General features: G+C 33.3%; 1 pseudogene; it reads right to left on the bottom strand.

The window, feature by feature from the left end:
* The window catches only part of LOC149575474 (26S proteasome regulatory subunit 4 homolog A pseudogene), a 35,673-nt pseudogene extending 14,824 nt beyond the window's left edge, over window positions 1–20,849 (bottom strand).
* Between the last annotated feature and the right edge of the window lie 622 nt (window positions 20,850–21,471).

The raw sequence follows: 21,471 nt of genomic DNA, 5'->3' as shown, positions 1-21,471 counted from the left end.
CCTTATCTCCAAGAATTTTTTTTTATCGAGCATTACAGTTATGGGCCCACTACATTTCTACTCTACATTATGGTTATCTCTAAGATGCTCTAAGAGTGAGAGGATGAAATCAATCCAATGACAAGTACACATAAGTAGAAGATATAGAGACTGGGAGTTAGTTAGATCTTTAAAGGCAAGAAATCATCTAAGAAGTCTAAAATGCAAAGAAATTTTAGAGAATCTCTTAATATCTTCTCTAATACATCGTGTGCATCTTCATTTCTTACAAAAAATTATAACCTACAGATCTAAAGAACATTTTACATTAACCAGTAATCATGCCTTTAATTATAAAAAAGAAGAAGATAAAGAAATGTGCTTATAGGAATTAATGTAGTCAAAGTCATTGGAATTGAGACAAGTTAGAATTGATACAAGCTGAATAGGGGTATCATTTTATCATGCCATTTCCATAGCCTATAAAGGTTACTTTGTGGCATGATAAATTCTTAATATAATCATCCACTATCACTAATCTGGTTTGCTGGAATATATCTTCAGATAATTTTTTTTGTTGCCACACCTGTTAGTAATCCTAAAAGACAAATTCTAGGTTGACATCAGGTCTTAAATATATGGCACAACATGACAAAGACGCTTTAAGAAAATGAATATGATCAGGTTGAATACTGATTACGAAGATTTTTTTTATTTGGAGCTCACAAGATTAAAGTATATTGTCGAGGCTTGAATTAGTTAATGGATTTTGTTAATAGAATGTAATTATGCATGAGGAAGTTAAAGGTGGTTTGGAATTGTAGGAAAGAACTACATATTCTAGGTATAACAAATGCTATGAAATTGATGTCTTCATAAGATATCTCACTACTAATATTCTACATCTATAGAAATCATAATATATATAGAAATGGCACTTGAAATTGATAGGAGTAGGGTTGGGTATGAGAATACATAGGGACACATCAGTGAACTTGGAATCAGTGGTGTTTGTTTCAATTATCCAATCACCTTTCTATATAGTAATGCCTCATTAGCTCTAGAAATATAATAGAACACATATGCCAACAAAGTAGCACATTATTCAAATAGAAGATCACATCAAATAGAGTGGGTGGATCATCTAGTGAAATAGGACTCCAAGAAACTATCGAGACCTTATTAAGTGCAGATAAGGAACTGACAAGGAGTTAAGACAAATTGATAGAAGCTACATAGAATAGTTTGGGAACTATATGTGTTTGTTGCTGGAGTTAACATTAAAAAATGCAATTTGATTCAGAGCCATTATTAGCAGACCCTAATCATCTGTAATGATAATAATGAAATTTGAAACAACAACTAATACATTATAGTATTTTGAGATGATTTATTTGTGCTTTGAAAAAGTAACAATGATATGTGAAGAAAGCATAAATTGTTCACTGAGTACATGAAACTACTTAAATATAAATTCACAATGAGGAGGAGATATAATGAATTTATAAATAAATGGTTCTAATAGTGCAAGAAGGGGACATCAGAGTCATACCTAACCAATCTTGGAATTCAGTGTCGTGCCTTTGGTGATTTTTGCTTCTTTGTTCCATATCATTTATTAAACTATTGACTTTGAGAGCAGACCCATCTATAAAAACAACATGGTGTCCGCGACATGGACAAAGATTTCTCTATTTTGTAGAATTGGAAAATGAAAAGAATTAGAAATGATAAGAGGTTGGTGCAAGAACTTAAGCTTCAAAGGGAGAAACTCGAGGATTTACCTCAATTGAGTGTCAAATAGACTAAGGTTTTGAGACCTATTAAACAAAAACAAGTCTATCATATTTGATGTGATGCAAAATTGTTTAACAAGATAAGAATGAAAATTTTACATTATGGGGGAAATAATAATAATGTTACATTCTCATTGTTTGACAAATGCTTATATAGAGGCATTTTCAAACTTGATGCATATGAACCTTCATTGGAGCAACTTGTATTAAGAATGTTGATATGCAGGGATATTCTTCCAAGAAAAGAAGAATGATGCATTAGGAATGTTGTTGAGTGATAACATACAGGAGTATGAAATAAAGAGAAGACAAGGGTCTCTTTCATCAAGAGGGAGAAAACTGTGATGGAATTTTGTTCTAAGATCAAGATTGGTCATTCAGATGATCTTATGGCAGTAGTTGAAGGGTGAGTAACTAGAGGATTTACTTCAGTTGACATCGAAGGATCTTGGACATTTTCTTTAGAGAGAGAATTTCCAAGTGCAATTCCTTGTTAATTAGTTCTTTATGAAAGAAAAGTTCGAAGCAAAATTCCTTGTAATACATTCTTCTTTGTGAGAGAGAAGTTGAGGTGAAAGCCCTTGTTCCGCCCTCTGACTTGGTTCATGGTGGTTACTATTTTGCACGTGTGGAATATGTCATGAAAGGTGACAATATTTCATTGTTCTATTTGTGAGGTGGTTATTGAAAGGTGATGATATTAACAATAGCTTGATCTATTATCATGACTGACTACATTAAGTTGTTGTCCTGGAGTGTCAGATATCATGATAGACTTTATTAAGTTGTCCCAAAATGTCTCGGAGATCATGATACTACATTTGTTGTTCTTGAGTTCTTGATCTATTATCATAATAGACTTCATTAACTTGTACTCTTAGAATGTGCCGAAGATCATGATAACTAACAGATTACAATAGACTTTATTAAGTTGATGTCCTGGAGTGTGCTAGAGATTATAATACTTGTCATAATGGAGACTAGTTTGTCATCCCTGATGGAGCCCAAATTTGTATCTCCATGTGTGAAATTATGTTTGGAAGTTATTTTTTTGTGAAGAAGAAATGATAATTAGGAAATTATGATCCGATCATGGAATGAAGGATACTAGACTAAATGCATCCAAGTGTGCAAATACTTTTGAAGAACTCATTGCAAATTTATAGTAGACATTATGCTAGATGCATAGTAGATTGGAGTCAGAATTTGGAACAATCATAAAAAGCATTCATCTCATCAATTTGGTTGCAGACTTTGATAAGACTCATATGGAAAATTTGAACATTCTAACATAGCAGATATGAGCCAAAAAATGAGGTACTGATTACCAAATTTATCAGAGCTTTCAAGGCAAAATTTTGAAGAGTGTTTGAGTAGATAAGTGGCCTTTTGATCAAAGTTGAGGAAGCTTCACCCAACGTGTAAAATCTAGAAATAATTAGAATATTTTTTAATATATTTGTGAGAAAATATGCAGGCTATTTGACAAAAGATATGTTATTGTATTTGCAAAAGAAGATGGGTAAATCTCTAATTATACTAGAACCAGTGTTCTTGAGGCCAAGCCACACACTATTTTATGCTACAACAAAGAAAATGAAAAGAAGGCAAAAGCCACATTTCAGAATAATATACTCACGTATAAGTGCTATAGAGAATGTTTAACCATGTAGAACAAGAACAAGTATGTATTGTTGAACCCAACAATTTTTTTGCACATAAAATGGAAGAAACATTAGACTTTTAAGATGGGAAGGATTTTCATCATTTGATATGACAAGATGTTTTCTTTGCGAAGGCCTAGATAATGGTTGCATGGTTATAAGATTTCAAAGATATCCTCCATGCACTCACAATGTATTTCAAGTATGAAAAATTATCACATCATCTTGCATATTGCTTTGAAAAAAATGAGAGCATCAAAATAATAGTTTTTACATAGTTGTAGCAGCTTTGTACAATCATGATGAAGTTAATTGTTTGGTGGTGCTACCAAATGTTTGGTATAGAGTATATATTCTTGAAGTCTATTCTTCATATGGAAGAGGCTACAAGAGTTTCTGCATTATCTACTTCCAATTATTAATCCAAGTCTTGCTTAGAAAAATCTAAGTCTAATGATGTTGTGTGTTTGTCGCAGGTATGCAATGAAGAGGAAGCGTACAGAAGTTGATGGGGACACAACCCAAGAACATAATGGACACAATAGAAAAGGGGAAATTATATTAATAAAGAAAATAAGCTAGTACAACCAGTACAGGAAAATAAACTTCAAAACATGCCCTAAGGGCTTACAATAGCATAAGTCTGGAGATAATTTCTCCTTTCAGTACCTCCTCTCAAACTCCACTCCGAACTGCCTTTTACAATGCCAGAAATCTCCTTAAATAGACCCCAGAGGGTTAAGGACTAGGAGTACATTCTAGAAAGTGCTAGTAGGCATCCACCGACCAAATAGAAGGTTCCAAAAGTTGCGTTAGAAGTTGGTGCAAATCTAGAAGAATCCAGAAATAGTAACCAAACTTTTGGGAGGCATAACTTTTGAACCGTAGCTCCGATTGACGAACTGTTTACATTTTTGAAAAGCTCTCGAAGCGCTCTATAGCCCTATGGACATGCTTCACTCATCCCCCATTTTTCAGCCCTTTTTGAGGTCATTTAATGCCCCTAACCTAACTTTGAAGCATTCTTAAGAGGTCTCCAAAACCCAAAAAATTGCAATAACTTTCAAACCATGGGGCCTTTTGACCTGATTCTTTTTTTGGAATGCTCTAAATCACAATTACATTCATCTGGCCAATTCACACCTTCTAGGTCACCAAAATGGTGGCCAAATTGCATGCTCCTATTTTTTTCAGGATTTTCTAGCACACTGATAGTTGAACTATGAGAGTTGGAACCTTTATTTGACCCAAATGGGTTCCAAAAATGAAAAGACATGAAATAGAAACTAAGTCTAAGTACATTTTTTTGGGTGACACAGGATTGCCCTTATACCTCTGGATGCTCCTGCATCAGAAGTGTTATCTATGGAATTCTTTCAAATCAGATTTCACATCTAATCCTTATGAAGGAATTATCTTGTGTGAAGAAGACCACTATGGAACCAAGCAGAAAACATCCTACTTGAAGATTATATGAGAACTCAAGAATTGCCAATATCTTTGTATGAAAATAGGAACACGATGATTTAGTGATAGGAATCTATGCATAGAAGAAAGAATGGAAGGCCACACGTGAAAGATGAAGACAAATTTTTGGATGCCATTACACAGAGAATCATAAAGCCAAAGCATGATTAAATTTCCTGCTGTACTCGGTGACACTTCTAGTCATTGAAAATTTTGATTGCAGAAAGATTGCCATGAAATGATTCAACTTATTTATTGGTTTACTTCTAAAAATATATATATACTTATAGTAAACCCTCATTATTAACAGGGATCGATTATTCAAGATGAAGGGGTGTGATGCTTTGTAAGGCACCTGATCCCCCTCCAAAATCTATAAATTTAAGATGTAAAACCTTACAATTCATATTGATATTAAAAAATTTACGTACCCAAGTTCTATATATATATATATATATATATATATATATATATATATATATATATATATATATATATATATGCACTTTGATATATTTTATTCTTTCATTGTAAAGAAATGATTTTTTGAACTAAGCCCATGGATTGTGGAATTGAATGAGTTTATATGCGATTCTAGAGTCAAACTATATTGGATGAATAATTCGTAAGGAGTGTCTCCAGAACAATTTTATTTTCGACATGATTAGCAAGAAATATTTATTTTATTTTATTTGCATGAAGCTTTAGAATTAAAATATTATATAGTTTTTTCCTTAATAATTATTATTTTAATTTTATAAATAATTTATATGATAGATAAGTGGACTGGATCAATTATAGCATTTTAAAATCGAACATCATAGATATTGTGAAATATTTACTTGTTTCCAAATCTATGTCTGGTTTGTCTTCAAACCACAGGAGTTAAAATACATTCTAAACTATTTTGAAAATGTGTCCATATATTTGATCTGTTACATCTTGATTACTAATTTTTTAATAATTAATGTGCATAGAATTTTATTAAGTTGTATGTTTTAAGCTTATAATATTGACTCTATCACCCTTCAGCATTGGTATTTATATTTTTCATAATTTGTAATCCATATGCTGGCAATTATTTCATATCTTTCCTTTGAAGAATTAATATATTCATTTGTTGCATTAATCTATAATTATTCTTTATTTAAAACATTATCACATTCATATATTCATTTATTATTCTTAATTTATAAATTGCAAGTTTCAAGTTTTCTATAATTCTTGCCATTTGGAAAACTTTTGTTCATATTCTAACCAATCTTCTATAAGCATCCTAGGCTTAAGTGTTTTATTCAGGAGTAGGTAACACCCGCTTTGGTTTTGCAGAGCTAGAAGTGTAGGGGATTTGGATCCCATCGATCAATTCCATCAAGTTGGCCATAATCAGTTTTGATATAATGAACACTCCAGGAAAATCTTCACCATGCCCAATGTAGATCAAAATTGCATTGAAAGAACATTTGATGCTGGAGATTTTATTTTTTAAGGCCACAATTGTATAAGCATACTTGAATCAAGGCAAATAAAGTATAAAAGTTAAAGCCCCAAGTTTATAGACCATACAAGATCCTAAGAAAAATAGGCAAGGTAGCCTATGAGTTAGAATTGCCTGAGAACAATAGAATTTCCAATGTTTTCCATTCATCTCAACTTAAGAAAGTCCGTGGACAATAAATTTCTCCATCTATAGAGTTATGTCCACTTGATGACAAGGGTAAGTTGATTTGGGAACCAGAAAAGTTCTTACTACTTAGCATGAGGTGAAAGAGATTGAGGAATAATACCATTCTCAAATTCCTATTTAAATAGAAGGGCTTACCTAAGGAAGACACTACATGGGAAGGAGAAGAAATCTTCAGTCATCCAAACTTGAAATTTCTTGTGGAGAAGCAAATTTGGGAGAGGAAAATTGTTATGACCCTTGATTTAACCTAGTGCAACAACAATCATCATATTTGTATAAGCCCAATCACTATCATTCAACAATTAAAAGAGGGAATTATATAAACCTTACACCAATGACAACTAGTTATTAGTAGATGATGACATGAAACATCTGACTCTCACAAGTAGCATTACCAAAGATTTTTGAAATGACTATTATAACCTTCTATTATAGCAGCATGCTACAAAGAAATTACTGATAGTTGATTAAGATAATCAACAATTGGTTAAGCCATTGATGCAGTCAGTGATGGAGTGTGCATCAGGAATGGAAGGAAGGAAGTTAAGGTAGAGAGAGTTAACAATGATGGAAAATAAATATGTTGAGGAGTTATGAAATTACCAACAATAGTGCTTATAAAGTGGTTAATCAAGATTACTATTAAAATTATTTTCTATGCAAAGGTAGGATCTTTAGGAATACTATCTAATCATTGGCAACCGATATAACTCTTCCCATAAGTTGTAAGCATCCAAGTAGATTTAATGGGCATTTAAGTCATTCCATTGGGCATCAAGGAGAACTCAAAACCAAATATGTATCATCTGTAATCAGAAATCAAATTGAATTATGTCTAATTGCTATCAAGTACTGAGTAATAGCAAGGGGTATACTGTAACATATGCATCACTAATGATTTGTGGAATATTATGTCAGGATTTTATTACTGTATCATTAATATTGGTTTTAAAATGTATATGTATAAATATGTTGTGTGTGTGTGTGTGTGTGTGTGTGTGTGTGTGTGTGTGTGTGTGTGTGTGTGTGTGTGTGTGTGTGTGTGTGTGTGTGTGTGTGTGTGTGTGTATGTATATCTATGTATGTATGTATGTATGTATGTATGTGTATGCATGCATGCATGCCACATTTTATTTTATTTGTACATAATACATAATATATTAATAACTATTCATAGTCTATTTGAAGTTAATGCACTCCTAGCCTATTCCATAATCACTCACTATTGTTCCTTAAGAGGATAGCTTAGTGTTGTTTAGGGAAAGGTGGATTAAATCCTTGCAAGGTAGGTGAATCCCAAGGTAGGATGCAGACAAAGTCTAGGAGTGTTGGGGAGCCTGCCTGTAGATTGGTGTTAGTCACACTATGACAAGTAAATCCCATTCTCTTTAGGGTTGATGATTAGTGAATCCCAAGGTAGGATGTAGACAAAGTCTAGGAGCCTTGGGGAGCCTGCCTATAGATTGGTGTCAGTCACACTATGACAAGTAAATCCCATTCTCTTTAGGGTTGATGATTAGGAGAGAAGTAAGGAATTGGGGCCTAAGTTTTTTAACTATCGAATGTATAAGGAATCCTTAGTTGTTTCTATCTATTTATCTATAATATAGCATTATACCTTTAGGTTTTTTTTATTTTATATATATTATAATTTGTTTATTTCATACATTAGTTTTCTACTCATTTTTGTTTATTTTAAATATTATTTGTGGTCTTAATTTTGTTTTTATTTTATACAATTTATAATTAGTTTTCTTTCTTTTATGTTTCTAGTTGACCTGGAGATTCTCTTTTACTTTTGTCCTAGTTACTGATTCACAGCATCATTCTTGGATTCATAAGCAAATTCGTTTTGATGCAGACACTGCTGCCCTATAGATGTGTGCAAGATGTGCATCCTAGGCAATTGGATGCTTTGATGCATGCAAGAAGTGCATCTTGGGCACCCAGATGCTCTATATGCATCCAGAGAGCTCCAGGTATCGAGGCTGTGCTTCTTGCATGCACTAGAGGGCAGCCATGAGCTTCCACAAGCATCCGTGTACCCAACATCCAAATTGATGTTTTTTTATTAGGAAAAACAACTTAATAGAATTATGCAATGTAATTTTTTTTGCAATGTAGAGTTTGATAACCTAAGATGTTGAAACTTGTCAACTTTGATTACTGTTTATGTTCAATCTAGTAGCTGCTTATATTGAAACTAGCCTGATGTAAATCGGTTGCTTACATTTTGGAGCTTGTCAATTTTATCGCTCAACTTGGAAAGTGTTTATATGTAGACAAGGCTGATGTAAACAACTACTGGAATGAGTACAATGTCTTCAATTTAAGTTGTTCTAGATAATTTCTACCATTTAGATGTATAATGAAGAGTGGGAGATCGGGACGGGTATTTTGTATAATTCAGAATCATATATCAGCCTGATTGGATTACTTCCCTTGTGCCATTTATTGCCTTTTCATGTTATTCAGTTGTGCTAGATCTATTACTTGGCTAAAATAGCATATTTGAATCTTTGACTTCTTTTTAGCGTCTAAATCTAGACATATTGTGCTTTATTGGAAGTTGATTCATAATCTATAGTTCAAGGTTTAATGCCCATTTAGCCAATATAAACCTTCGATAAAAGGTGAACCTTATAATTCTTTATTAATGATAATTTATGATGTTGAGCAATTTCATAACCATTGTAAAGGCCTATTATTGTTTCAAATCTAACTTGCTAGTGTGGTTATGGTATCAGAACCTAGTATCTATGTATGGGCAATTTTCTTGGGTTTGGGTTTGCATGTGTGTATGTGTCTCTGACTCTATATACAAATGGACAAAATTTAAATAAATCTTTCGAATTGTAGAACTAAATCATTTGATTGTTTGGTACTTCATCATTGATCTTTGCCAAATGCCAATGATAAATATTAAATGCCAATCGATAATTCATGTTGAAAATTGATGATCACATTTATTTTAATTTAAAATTAAATCCTTAAGTCCTTGTATTAGATTTATATGTAAATATATATAAATGGTCTCAAAATATGTTTTCAATCAATATGTAATATGTTTTCAATCAATATGTATATTGAATATGATTAATATTCAACACTTGCGTAATTGCACCTTACACCTTTTGATGTTTATTATATAATAATGGTAATAGGTATTTTTGACTTGTAAGCTACCAATAATAATCTACAAATCGACCTACAACACAATTGTTGTCGAGAAATTCTATATTGTAGCCGATGGGTAGAATTGTATCCAAACAGGTGCATGACAATTGAGTCACCCCTTCGGGAAGGTATATGTACACCATTAGGAATGGACTTTGGATCAGAAGGAGAATCATAATCATCAATGTAATAAATCATATTGAATATTGTAGTATCTTTTGTATACATGCTAATAATAAAAGGAATACTTTTGTGTTACATGTTCTTGTCTATTGTCTAAATGAATTAATAAATTGTTTACCCTGTATGGTAAACAACAATGATACTTGTAAGCCACTGATGTCACTGTCTATTGTTTCACCGATAACAATAGAAACCCTTTTTTTTGATTTGCTTTGTATATATATCCTTGAAGTAACCGGCATGTATATTGAATATGATTAATCTTCAACACTTGTATAATTGCACCTTACACCTTTTGATGTTTATTATATAATAATGATAATAGGTATCTTTGATTTGTAAGCCACCGATAATAATCTGCAAATCGACTTACAACACAATGATACTTTTAAGCTATGGATGTCGTTGTCTACTATTTCACCGATAATAATCGAAACCTTTTTTATTGATCTACTTTGTATATATATCCTTGAAGTAACCAGCATGAACTTTATTATGTAATAAGTGTGTGAGAGGAGTGGGGAGGCAAGTACTATGGGGACGTGACCTCTACGTGCATCCCTACATTCAATTGACACACCAATTACTAACAAGGTTGGGTGGATACAATCATGATGCTTTAATATCAACAATGCTCGGTCAATGTGGGTTCAATGCACATCCCTTGGCCACCTGAGGTCTAGATGGCATGACATTTGTACATTGAATATTTGATCACAAGTAGAACAAAGAAAACATCCACTCAACTTAGCTGTCCAACAAGGAGATGATCAGGTGAGCATTTAATCAATTAACATCTCACACATAGGCAAGCCCCTTATAATGTACCCAAGCCTATGTCTTATGTCATAGAGAATAGTGCTAGAAACTATGTATAGTTTAATTTTTATAGGTATAATGTATATATCATTTATTAAATATTATAAATATATATATATATACACACACACACACACACACACACACAACATAATAAACTATATATTCATCTAATTAAATCAATCATATTGAATCATCATTCGATGAAAGCTATATCATTAACAGTCCCTCTTAGCTAGGAAGAATGATACTGAGATGATTCAAACACAAAAGAATGTCATAAATTACCTCAATTGAGAGGATATCTCTAATTAGAAGTTTTCTACCATTTGATATCACATTTGATATCAAGAGCATTGGCCTCCTAGGATATCGACATTCGATATTCACCAATTACTCAAAAGTTTTGATATCATATCTAATATCACAAATTACTCAAATTTTTTTATATCACATCTGATATCATGAGCATTAGTCTCCTAGAATATCAATGATATTAACCAAACACTCTTTGAGTAATGGCCTTCCAAAATGTTGAGATGAAAGATATTCACCAAGTACTATGAGTAATGGCTTTCTAGAACATCAAGTCGCATGATATTCACGAAGTGCTCTGTGTAATAGTCTTCTAGAACATCAATTTGCATAACATTCATGATGTAGTCAAAAAAATTTTACAAGGTATGGGCATACCCATTGTCATAATGCTTATTATAAACATCCACCATGCAAAGTATAATCTATCATGATCTTTATAGACATCGTAAGATTAAGTTATTGTAAGATCATCACCTTTCATTAACTTCTACCAATACAAGTAATGATCATTTGGAAGTTGTCACTTCCTCATGATGTACATAGGGGTAGGCCCATTAAAATCACATGGTCACAGGGTATATTCATGAATCACACTCCTCTTGACTACTACAATATATTTATCATTGAAGAATCCATCTCAACATGGTTTACTCCCTCTGAATTAATATGACCGAGATCATTGACGGTTGACTGAATCATATCCTCTATATGCACCCTCTCTTACAAGGTCGCCTCTAATGAAATGTCAGGCTCCTTCTGAATTTTTCTACCTTTTCCTACAATAACATTCTTTGAGGAAAAGATCAAGGCACATAGCTCTTATAGTATGTATAGAAATATACACAAATAAATGTGATTTTAAATTTTGATTTATATGAAAATATATTACAATAATTTGGTATTTTGAGACTCCATCTTAGAAATTGTTACCAAGGCAAATTTACTTTAAAAACATTTCACATTTATTTTGCAATTTTGATGACAATGGTAAGAAAATAGAGAACTCCCGCTCAATCCAATATTTCACGTGTGATGAAAATTGAAGTTTCTCTAGAATGGACATCTTTTTGAATCTATATTCGAATTGGTGATTGGCAAAGGATGCTTGATGTTTTAGTCTATTAGGACATTAAAATGTCGAGTGACCATAGTTGTCACATCTAAAACACTATATTTTAGAGTAATCTATCTGTTTCCTTTTCCCTTTTATTTTAGGTTTCTTCCTTTTATCAACTTGGTTTGTGAGAATTTGAATATCACCTTCAGTAGAAGCATCATCTTGAGACATTAGCATGCATTCCTCTTGTAGGCAATCAACCTTTTTGGTTGAGTAAGTTTAGGAAGCTTGGATCGAGTTTATATTCCCTGTCTAATAATCTTCCATGATGATGGTAGTCCTTTCAATGCTATCATGGTTAATTTTGTCATCATATATGTGACCAATTTGTAGAGAGTTAGTTCCTTAGTTTAGTTATCCTTGCAAAATATGAAGCAATGGATTGTCCTTTATTCATTTTAATGTTGGAGAGTTTGTCTTTCAATGTGAGAATATTGGTAGTATTGTTTATGTCAAACATTTCTCTAAGTGTTTTGAACATTTCATGTGTTGTGTCTAGTTCTGTAATAACGGGAAGTAGATGATCCTTCATCTCGTCCACTAGTGATTTCATAGCTCTAGTGTTGTTTTTTTCCATTTATTCAATTTGTCACTCCCTTTGGTTGGTGGATCTGATTTTTCCATAAAATATTTTAAATCATGCTTCTTCAATATCAACATTATGTGCAATTTCCAAGCTGCAAAACTTGAGTCACCTTGAGTTTGTCTTTTAGTCTCATACCATTCACCATTTTGATAGATAAGGAATTTTGAGTGCACTGGATAAATAAATCTGATCAGGATTGTCTCTTAGACCCGCTTTGATACCATGTTGAAAATTAATGATCAAATTTATTTTAATTTAAAACTAAATTCTCAAGTTGTCATATTAGATTTATATGTCTATATATATATATATATGGTCATAAAATATGTTTTCAATCAATATTTATATTGAATATGATTAATATTTAACACAAATAACACATGCAACTGCACCTTACACCTTTTGATGTTTATTATATAATAATGGTAATAGGTATCTTTGAATTTTAAGCCACTGATAATAATCTTCAAATCAATCTACTACACAATGATACTTGTAGGCCACCAACATCACAGTTTACTATTTCACCAATAACAATAGAAACCCTTTTTGTTGTCTATTATATAATAAGTGGGGGGACAAGTACTATGGGGATGTGACCCCTATGTGCATCCCTACATTCAATCGACACACCAATTACTAACAAGGTTTGGCGGATACAATCACAATGTTTCGATATCAACAATGCTCGGTCAACGTGGGTTCAGCACACATCCCTTTGCCACCTCAGGTCAACATGGCACAACAGTCATACGTTAAATACCCAATCACAAGTAGAACAAAGAAAAAATTCACTCGACTTAATCATCCAATGAGGAGATGACTAGGTGAGCATTTAATCAATTAACATCTCACACATAGGTGGGTTCCTTATAATGTCCCCAAGCCTATGTCTTATGTCATAGAGAATAGTGTTGGAACTATATATAGTTTAATATGTAATAAGAGATAATTAGTATAGGTATAATGTATATATCATATATTAAATATTACAAATATAAATTTATAATACATATATGATACAAATATATACAACACAGTAAACTATATATTCATTTGGTTAAATCAATCATATTGAATCATCATCTGACAGAAGCTATAACATTAACAGTTCAGAATTTCAATATTAAGTCATATGTTATATAATAAATGTCTAGGTTAATGATTCAAATAAAAATCATTACAATTAGAAAATGGAGAATTGAAAATAGTAATTGTCCTCTATCTTCATCGAAAATCTAAAGGATTTAGAAGAAAATCATCATCCATTGCATTTGCAACTGTTGCAAACTCAACATCATTTGATTCCAAAATAGTGCCATTTTCCTTTTATGCACTCATTTGCAAAAGAACAGGATACAACTGAAAACCACTATCAACTGTCTTCAAGCATGTATTAAAAAATTGGCCAGTTTTTGCATTATTTTTAATATCTATATTTACAAAATTACTATATGCAAGAGGACTAATTTAATGTGTGTCAACATTGCAATTGTGTTTAAAAAGGAACAGTTTTCAGTTTGTGGAATAATTCACCACCATCCATGATTTTTTTGATTTAAAATAGGGTACAGCAGAGGTTGATGGAGGCTATGTACAAATTACAAATGACCAATCTAACCATCACACTATGGTTTAACATAAGCAAGAACAAATGAATATACAAAGTCAGCAAAGTGTGAGGCCTTGCCCCGACCCTTCGTAGCCTTTGTTGTTACTTTATTATTTTGATACTCATGACTCGAGATGTCGAGACATTATCAGATACTCGAACATATCATATTATTTCATGTTGTGTGATGTTATTTTTAGATAGTTGATGTTCATCATTTAATGCTTTATGTATATGTATGTTGATGAATTAAGTAAAATGTAGGATTAACACATTAATTTTGGAATCCTTATGATGAAGGATATAAGTAGGATGCAAGAAACCCTGATTGATGTATGTTTCAATTTATGTGAATTTCTAATATGTATATATGTGCATGTGATTTTCGGGACTACTGATGTGTGCAATGAGTATGTAGATAATTTTAGCCAAGGAAACCGACAGAGGAACATAACTGATCTCTATGTGCTAATTTTGGAAACCTTTTTGTTCATAATTCAAGTATTGTACTGTGAGATGTATGTATTTTATTTCTGTGTTCAGTGAATGTTAATGTTCATAACTATGTTCTTTTAGTGTCGCTTGACATTTGTAAATTGTTTATGTTCTTCAGTGTGCTGATTAGGGTTAGTTGTGTAACCTTTGGACCCAAGTTGGTTTAAGTTAGTGTCAATTGCTAATTGGGTTCTTAATCGAGTTTAGTCATCCCTAATCTAGATTAGTGCTTAATTTGCATTTTTGAGTTGTTAAATTGTCCTATTTTATTTCCTAGCTTTTGTTTGGCTCTAAACCTATTCCTAAGGCTTTAAATCATGAAATTATTATACCCAAAGGGTATGGGTATGGGTTGGGGGTCTTTTCCAACCCCTAAGCCCCTTTTGTTGACTTTGGAGATCACTCAAAAAGTCTCATTTTACCTTTGTGCGAAAATTGCAAGTGGTTACCATGAGTTGCCTTACCTCACCTCCTTCTAGTGTTTAACCATAGTGTGGGTTGTGTTAGGAGTTTCTAGAATTGTTAGTAGGTGGGACAAATTATTGATCCTTTTGGGTGGTTGAGTTTGAGGCTTATTTAGAGGCCTTTCTTGGACTAGTAGAGGTTGTTACCCAATCTCTACATTTAGAGAGGAGTTCTTGAAGATTGAAGGAAGGAAAGGGAAGCTCTACTCAAACTTATTCATTTGCCATCACCTCTTTGTGAAGGTAGGAATAGTCATCTCCCTTGTTCAGATTTCATTCTTGTTTCATGCTTCTGCTACCTTGTTGTTGTTTGAATGTTTGTATGTTTGTGGGTATGTTGGAAAGCTTTGAAAACCATGTTATTTTTGGATGATTTCCTTTCATGTTTATGCTTGCAATTTTGAGATTTTTCTTGCATGGGTGTTTTGGTATTACTTACCCTTGGAGAGGGCAGAAGTGACCAATTTTGGGAAAGGTCTGTTTAGTTGGACTCCAACCAGTGTAGAGTCTCTTCTTAGGATGAGAAGAGGGAGAAAGGGTAGGGTGTTATGGGCCCCTACCTGTCAACACAAACCTTGTATGATTATGCTATGTTGAAATGGAAGAACGGAAGTTCTTGGTATATGGCCCTAATTGGGCATCTGTTTGGTGTTGTGCTTGACTTCTCCTATTGGAAGAATCCACCTTTCCCTAGTTTTGATTCATTGTGAATCCTATTGTGTAAACCATGTATGATTATGTTTGTTTGCTTGTCTATTGGTTATGTTTGGTTGTCACCCAATCAGATATTTGTTTCCTCCACTATTCGTAGAAATGTGTTGTTGAATTGGATATGGAACCCTTGTTGAGGGTCATGAAGGAAATTTCTTTTAAGTGTTGTAATTTAGGATTGAAATCCTATGTAATTTGTATCTCAAAACTTTGTTGGTTTGGCAATGAAGCTGAGTTTTCTTCCTAATTCTTTCCTGGCTGAGCCTTTGAATCAGGTTTACCAATAAAAATGGTGTTGAGTATAATTTGGTTATTATGTGATTTAATCATAAATTTAATTTAGATGGATGCACATCAAGAATAGGATGGAAATGATTTTTTATTTAATTAGGAAAATTTTTAGTTTCCTTGTATGTTGAAAAATGAAATTTATGTCATGAATGTAGGTTTAGTTTCGGGATTATTGGAAGCAAAACAATTCTTGCATTATAGTAAATGGATCATTCATATTCTTGGAATATTTAATTTTGTAATAGCTCCTATTAGACTTTTAAAAAAAAAAGGATAACCCCTCTTGGTAAATCAATCAATTTCAAAAAAAATAAAAATTGAGAAAATTTATTCTTAGAGCAAAAATGCTCACTACCTTTTGTATGAGGAGCAAGATTTATTGTCTTTTGCCACACAGCATCAAAAAAGATTCTATTAATATTCTCTTGAACTTGTTAATTTTAAATGTTTAAATAAAATAATTACTACCATCTAAAGAAATAAAACCTAAGCATTATAAATATCCTTTTCTTACCTAATAAACTTTATAACTTAATGTATTAACTCTTAGTCCTTATCTACCCCTGCATTAAACTCCTAGGCGCCATCTCATAGTATGGGGTTTGTAAGAGTTTGTTTTCATAATCATATCTCATTTTAGTGTGATGTCACCACCGTACCCTTCTCCTTTTGAAGTTGAGCGCTCACCTTTGTTTAAATTATCATTGTGGTGGTCTTAAAACATAGTGGGATTGCTTGTGTTTTTATTTTCAATTTGGGGCTTGCGTTCTATTTGGGTGGCCCTTCACCCATTACAAGATGGGTTGGATAGGCTTTGATTTAACTTGTTGAGTTAGAGTAAGTTTGTATGTTTTAAATTAAGCTCTTAAAATATCTAGTTAGTCTAAATTGCTTAGGAAGGTTAAGAAATATGTTTTTGTCTAAATATAAGTTATGTAGTATAATTAGTTGTAGTTTAATTTTGTTATAGTTAGCTTTAATTTTAAGTAATTATTATGTCTTATAACTTAGCTTTATTTTAAAATATATAATTATTTAAGTTAAAGTTTTAGACTTAATGATAAGATTAATGAATTTTCTTCTTTAGAATTTGTATTAAAAGCTTGAGTTAATATTAGTGTAGAATACTAATTAATTTTGGAATATTAATTAGTTTCAATATAGATATATGTATAATTGAATTTAGTATTTAATTTAAGTTAAATTTTGTTTAAATTTAAGTTAAGTTTTTAGATTTTAGAGATGTTAGTATTAAATAGTATATATAATTACCAAAGTGATAAAACTCTTAAATTAGAAATTTGATTGTTAAAATAATTAACCAAGTTAATGATGAATGATAAATTAATGATTCATTCATGCGGAAGATTATAAACTTAAGATGAAATGTAGAGCACCTTAATTTAAACTGTGATCACAACCTTATCGAACTTAGAGCATTTTAATTTTGAATTAAAAAAATTAAAAAAAAGATTTGTGTGTTTTTTCCCTCGTAGTTTGGGCATGAAACAAAGCACATGATGAATAGGGGGTAATGCCCCGGTATGCACTGGGTGCACCTTGGATGTGCTTGTGTACACCCTGTGCAAACCCAGAGTGTCCTAGGCTTGCGAACCTGAACACATGCATGCCCACACGTGGTACACGGGTTCATACAGCATACCCTACAAGTAAGATGAAAACATATATAACTCACTCTAAAATGATTTGGAAGAAACTATCAATTTAATATTTGGTTAATGAAAGTAGTCCTAGGCTGTAACATCCAATCTAGGGCCATGTCTTAAGATAATACATAAATGAATAGAAGAAGAAAAGCATACATGTTTCCTACATAAATAGCTATGGACTAATAACAGGGGCATTTATTATCCAAAGTTGTATAGCTATTGAGCTCCTAGCTACCATAATTCTCCCAATATATTTTAGAATTATTTACTAAAGACGTGGGACTCTCTTACTCAGTCTTTGGGCAAAAGGTAAGATCTTGTTTAAAATGAAAGTGTTGAAGAGGTAGTTGAGGAAAATGGAGATGCCCTTTTATAATTGTTTTGCTTACATTTTGCATTATCAATATTAAAGGAATCTGTGCAAATTTGGCATATCAAAATTTGTAGAGAATGTTACTTTTCCTTTGAGAGATTATATTTTCTGTCTTGTTTTACTACAAAAAGAGGGACGAGACTGAAAGGATATGCGGGTTTTAACATGGTTTAACCACACTTTTGTGGGGTTTAAACTTTATACAAAATAGAAATAATAATAATTGATATTACAAAAATTATCATATATTACAATCTTTTCTCTTTCAACAAATAACATCAGTAGAACTGCATAACTATTTACTACATAGATTAATTGATTGATGTACACAAACAATAGATGGAAATAGTAGAGCTTATTATTATTCGCATATGCCAAAATAGTACATTATGCTCCTATGATGATAAGATGCTTTACAATGACCCAAGAGGGTGTATAAATACTATCCGAAGAACCTTCCCAAAGGGACCCGTCGACTACATAACAAGAACCTTTCCGAAGCAACCCATCAGCTACATAACAATTTCTACCAACGACATCATCCCCCCCAAAAAGAAAAAGTTGCCTCCTGATGACTACAGAACAAAACTCAAACAACTAACTACAACAAGATAGATCTGCCACATCACTTTCACATTCGTTTTGTGCCTGCATCAAATTGGTCTCCAACCCACATTGCATCTATAGCCACAATATTGTCTCCTTAGTCAAGCTGACCTTGATAGCCACCTATTCTGCTTTCTTTGCTTCCAACTCTGGGTCCACTGAGCCAAGTTTCACTACACTGCTTTCAACTAGATGATCAACTCCTCCCAAGCTCTCCATGTATCCACCAAGACAGCTTCACATCCAACACCTACTCCAAGTGCCTCTAGTGCACAAACACTCTATGCTTGCAGTAGCTCCAGGTCTTATCAATTGGTCAGACTTCCCACAACTAATATCCGCAATGACAGGGGGTGTAGGGGGCAACACCCTCGGTAGGTTCAAGGGGCAGCACCCCTGTGGGGTCCTGGGGTTGATGCTAAGACCAAACCAGCACTCTGAAACTCACACAAAACTGCATGGGAAACTCCTCCTTCAATTTTTTTGTGTTCCTAAAGACATTCATTTCCTCCTTTGACTTTTCTGTGTTCTTTTGGAACTTCATTTCCTTCTTCTTTCATACCTTCATTGACCCTTAACATATTAAAGCTTGAAAAGAGCTCATAATCCTCTATTTGCTAATGAAAAAGGTTGTTCAATGAGTCTAGATTGTCCTCACTCAAACCTCCTTCAAGTCTCAATACTCCCTCTTCATTAGGTTCCATTCTCTTCTTCCCTTCATCATCCCCTTCCTCTTCACCTTCACCTTTGCCTTCAAAATCTGATGACAGGGCTTCTTCACCAACTATTTGAGTGTGTAGATCGATGATAAATCATCGGCCTTTACTTTCAAGTGACAAGGTGTTCTTCTTCTAGTCATGTCTAACTCTAGCCTGAATAAGCCATCCACAGCCCAAAATGGCATCATATCCTTTTCTCTTCAATGAAATCATGATGAAGTCTAGCAGGAACTGTTATGTGCCAATCGTCACTGGCTGTGCCATCAGGACGCCGAGATGTTTAATGCTATGTTGGTCTGCTGTGAGAAACTAAAATTTAGTGGGCCACAACATTGGCTATCCCAACTTCTTCTAGGTCTCCTTGGGTAAGAAATTTATGCCAGACCCTCTGTCTACTATTGTGTCTATGAGAACATGTCCGAGGATCCCCATCTCAATGACTGTCGGATGCCATCTGGATGTGAGGGCTAGCAACATTTGGTCTTCTCCACCTGCAACAATTTTCTTCCCTTTACCTTGTTCTCCTAGTATCTTCGAAGCTAGCACCATATTTGTGAGAGTGGATCAGAGCTAAGGCATCGTAAGAAGCAAATCATTTATCTTGACTGGTACCTTTGCAAAAAAAATTGTACGATATTATGTTCTACGTAGTTCTGTATGGAGGTACAAGGCATGTCCTTTAGGTGTGCCATTTTTGCCTGCATTGCTTTTTGGATCTCTGCCCATGCTTCCTCTAGTCTTTTATTTTCTTTCCCTAGGTTGGGGTACACTTTTGCTTGCTTCTGCATAATTGCCAGAACCTCTTCTTCATCGATCTTGAACCTAGCATCTTCATGATCACCAGGTCCACACCATCTGCATAACAAGTTTAGTATGTTCACCATTTTGCACTCTCCAGCAAAGTGACCCCACAGATTGCATGCATGGCATTGGACTATCGACTGACCATTCCCATCATACTGGATTCGACTCCTCCCACCATTATTATTGTTGCTTCCATTGTTTTTGTTATTGTTTTGACCGTGCCAATTATTTTTGTATCCACTTGATGTAGCACTTTCCATACTATTGTTCTCATTCCCTCCTAACAGGGAGGCCTCCTGTGTCAGAAACATTTGCTGTAGTGTTCTTGTTTTCAAATTGAAAGGGCATTCCTTTACCGAGTATCCCATAATCTGGCAAATCTCACAAAATTGATCTTTCGGGCATGATCCCTTCGTATGGCCTTCTTTCTTGCACTTCGTGCACCATAGGTCATTGCCCTTAGTCCCCTTGTTCATGTTTTTGAACTCCATTTCTGAAGCATGTCCTTCTGAAGAGCGTAGAATTTCTTGTTGCTACCTTCATCATCGTTGCTATCTTCTCTTGAAGGATCATTGTCATCTGAATTGGATGATCTAGTCTTCTTCTTCTTCTTTGTCTTCTTTTCACTTTCAAGGTTCAATGGTCGATTGTCTACTTCAGTATATGTTGATGGTGGCATGATCTTCATCTTTTTTTGCAGCTTCAAGTGAAGGCCTTCAATGAACCATATTTTTTGGAGCCCATTTTCTGGCTTATTCTCCATTTTACTGATTAAGCCTTTTAACCTCCTCGCAAAGACCCATACTGTTTCATTCTTCTTTTGCTTGGTATTGAATATCTCGGTGACAATCTCATTATTGTCGCACAATATTTGAAATTCTGCACAAAACTCCTTAATGTTATCAAAAGTGTTTAACTTCTATGAATTTGTGT

The sequence above is a fragment of the Cupressus sempervirens genome, chromosome 2 (assembly GCF_028749045.1).
Source record: "Cupressus sempervirens isolate cs-2001-9-10 chromosome 2, ASM2874904v1, whole genome shotgun sequence".
Lineage (NCBI taxonomy): Eukaryota > Viridiplantae > Streptophyta > Pinopsida > Cupressales > Cupressaceae > Cupressus > Cupressus sempervirens.
This window is presented reverse-complemented; position numbering and strand designations above follow the sequence as displayed.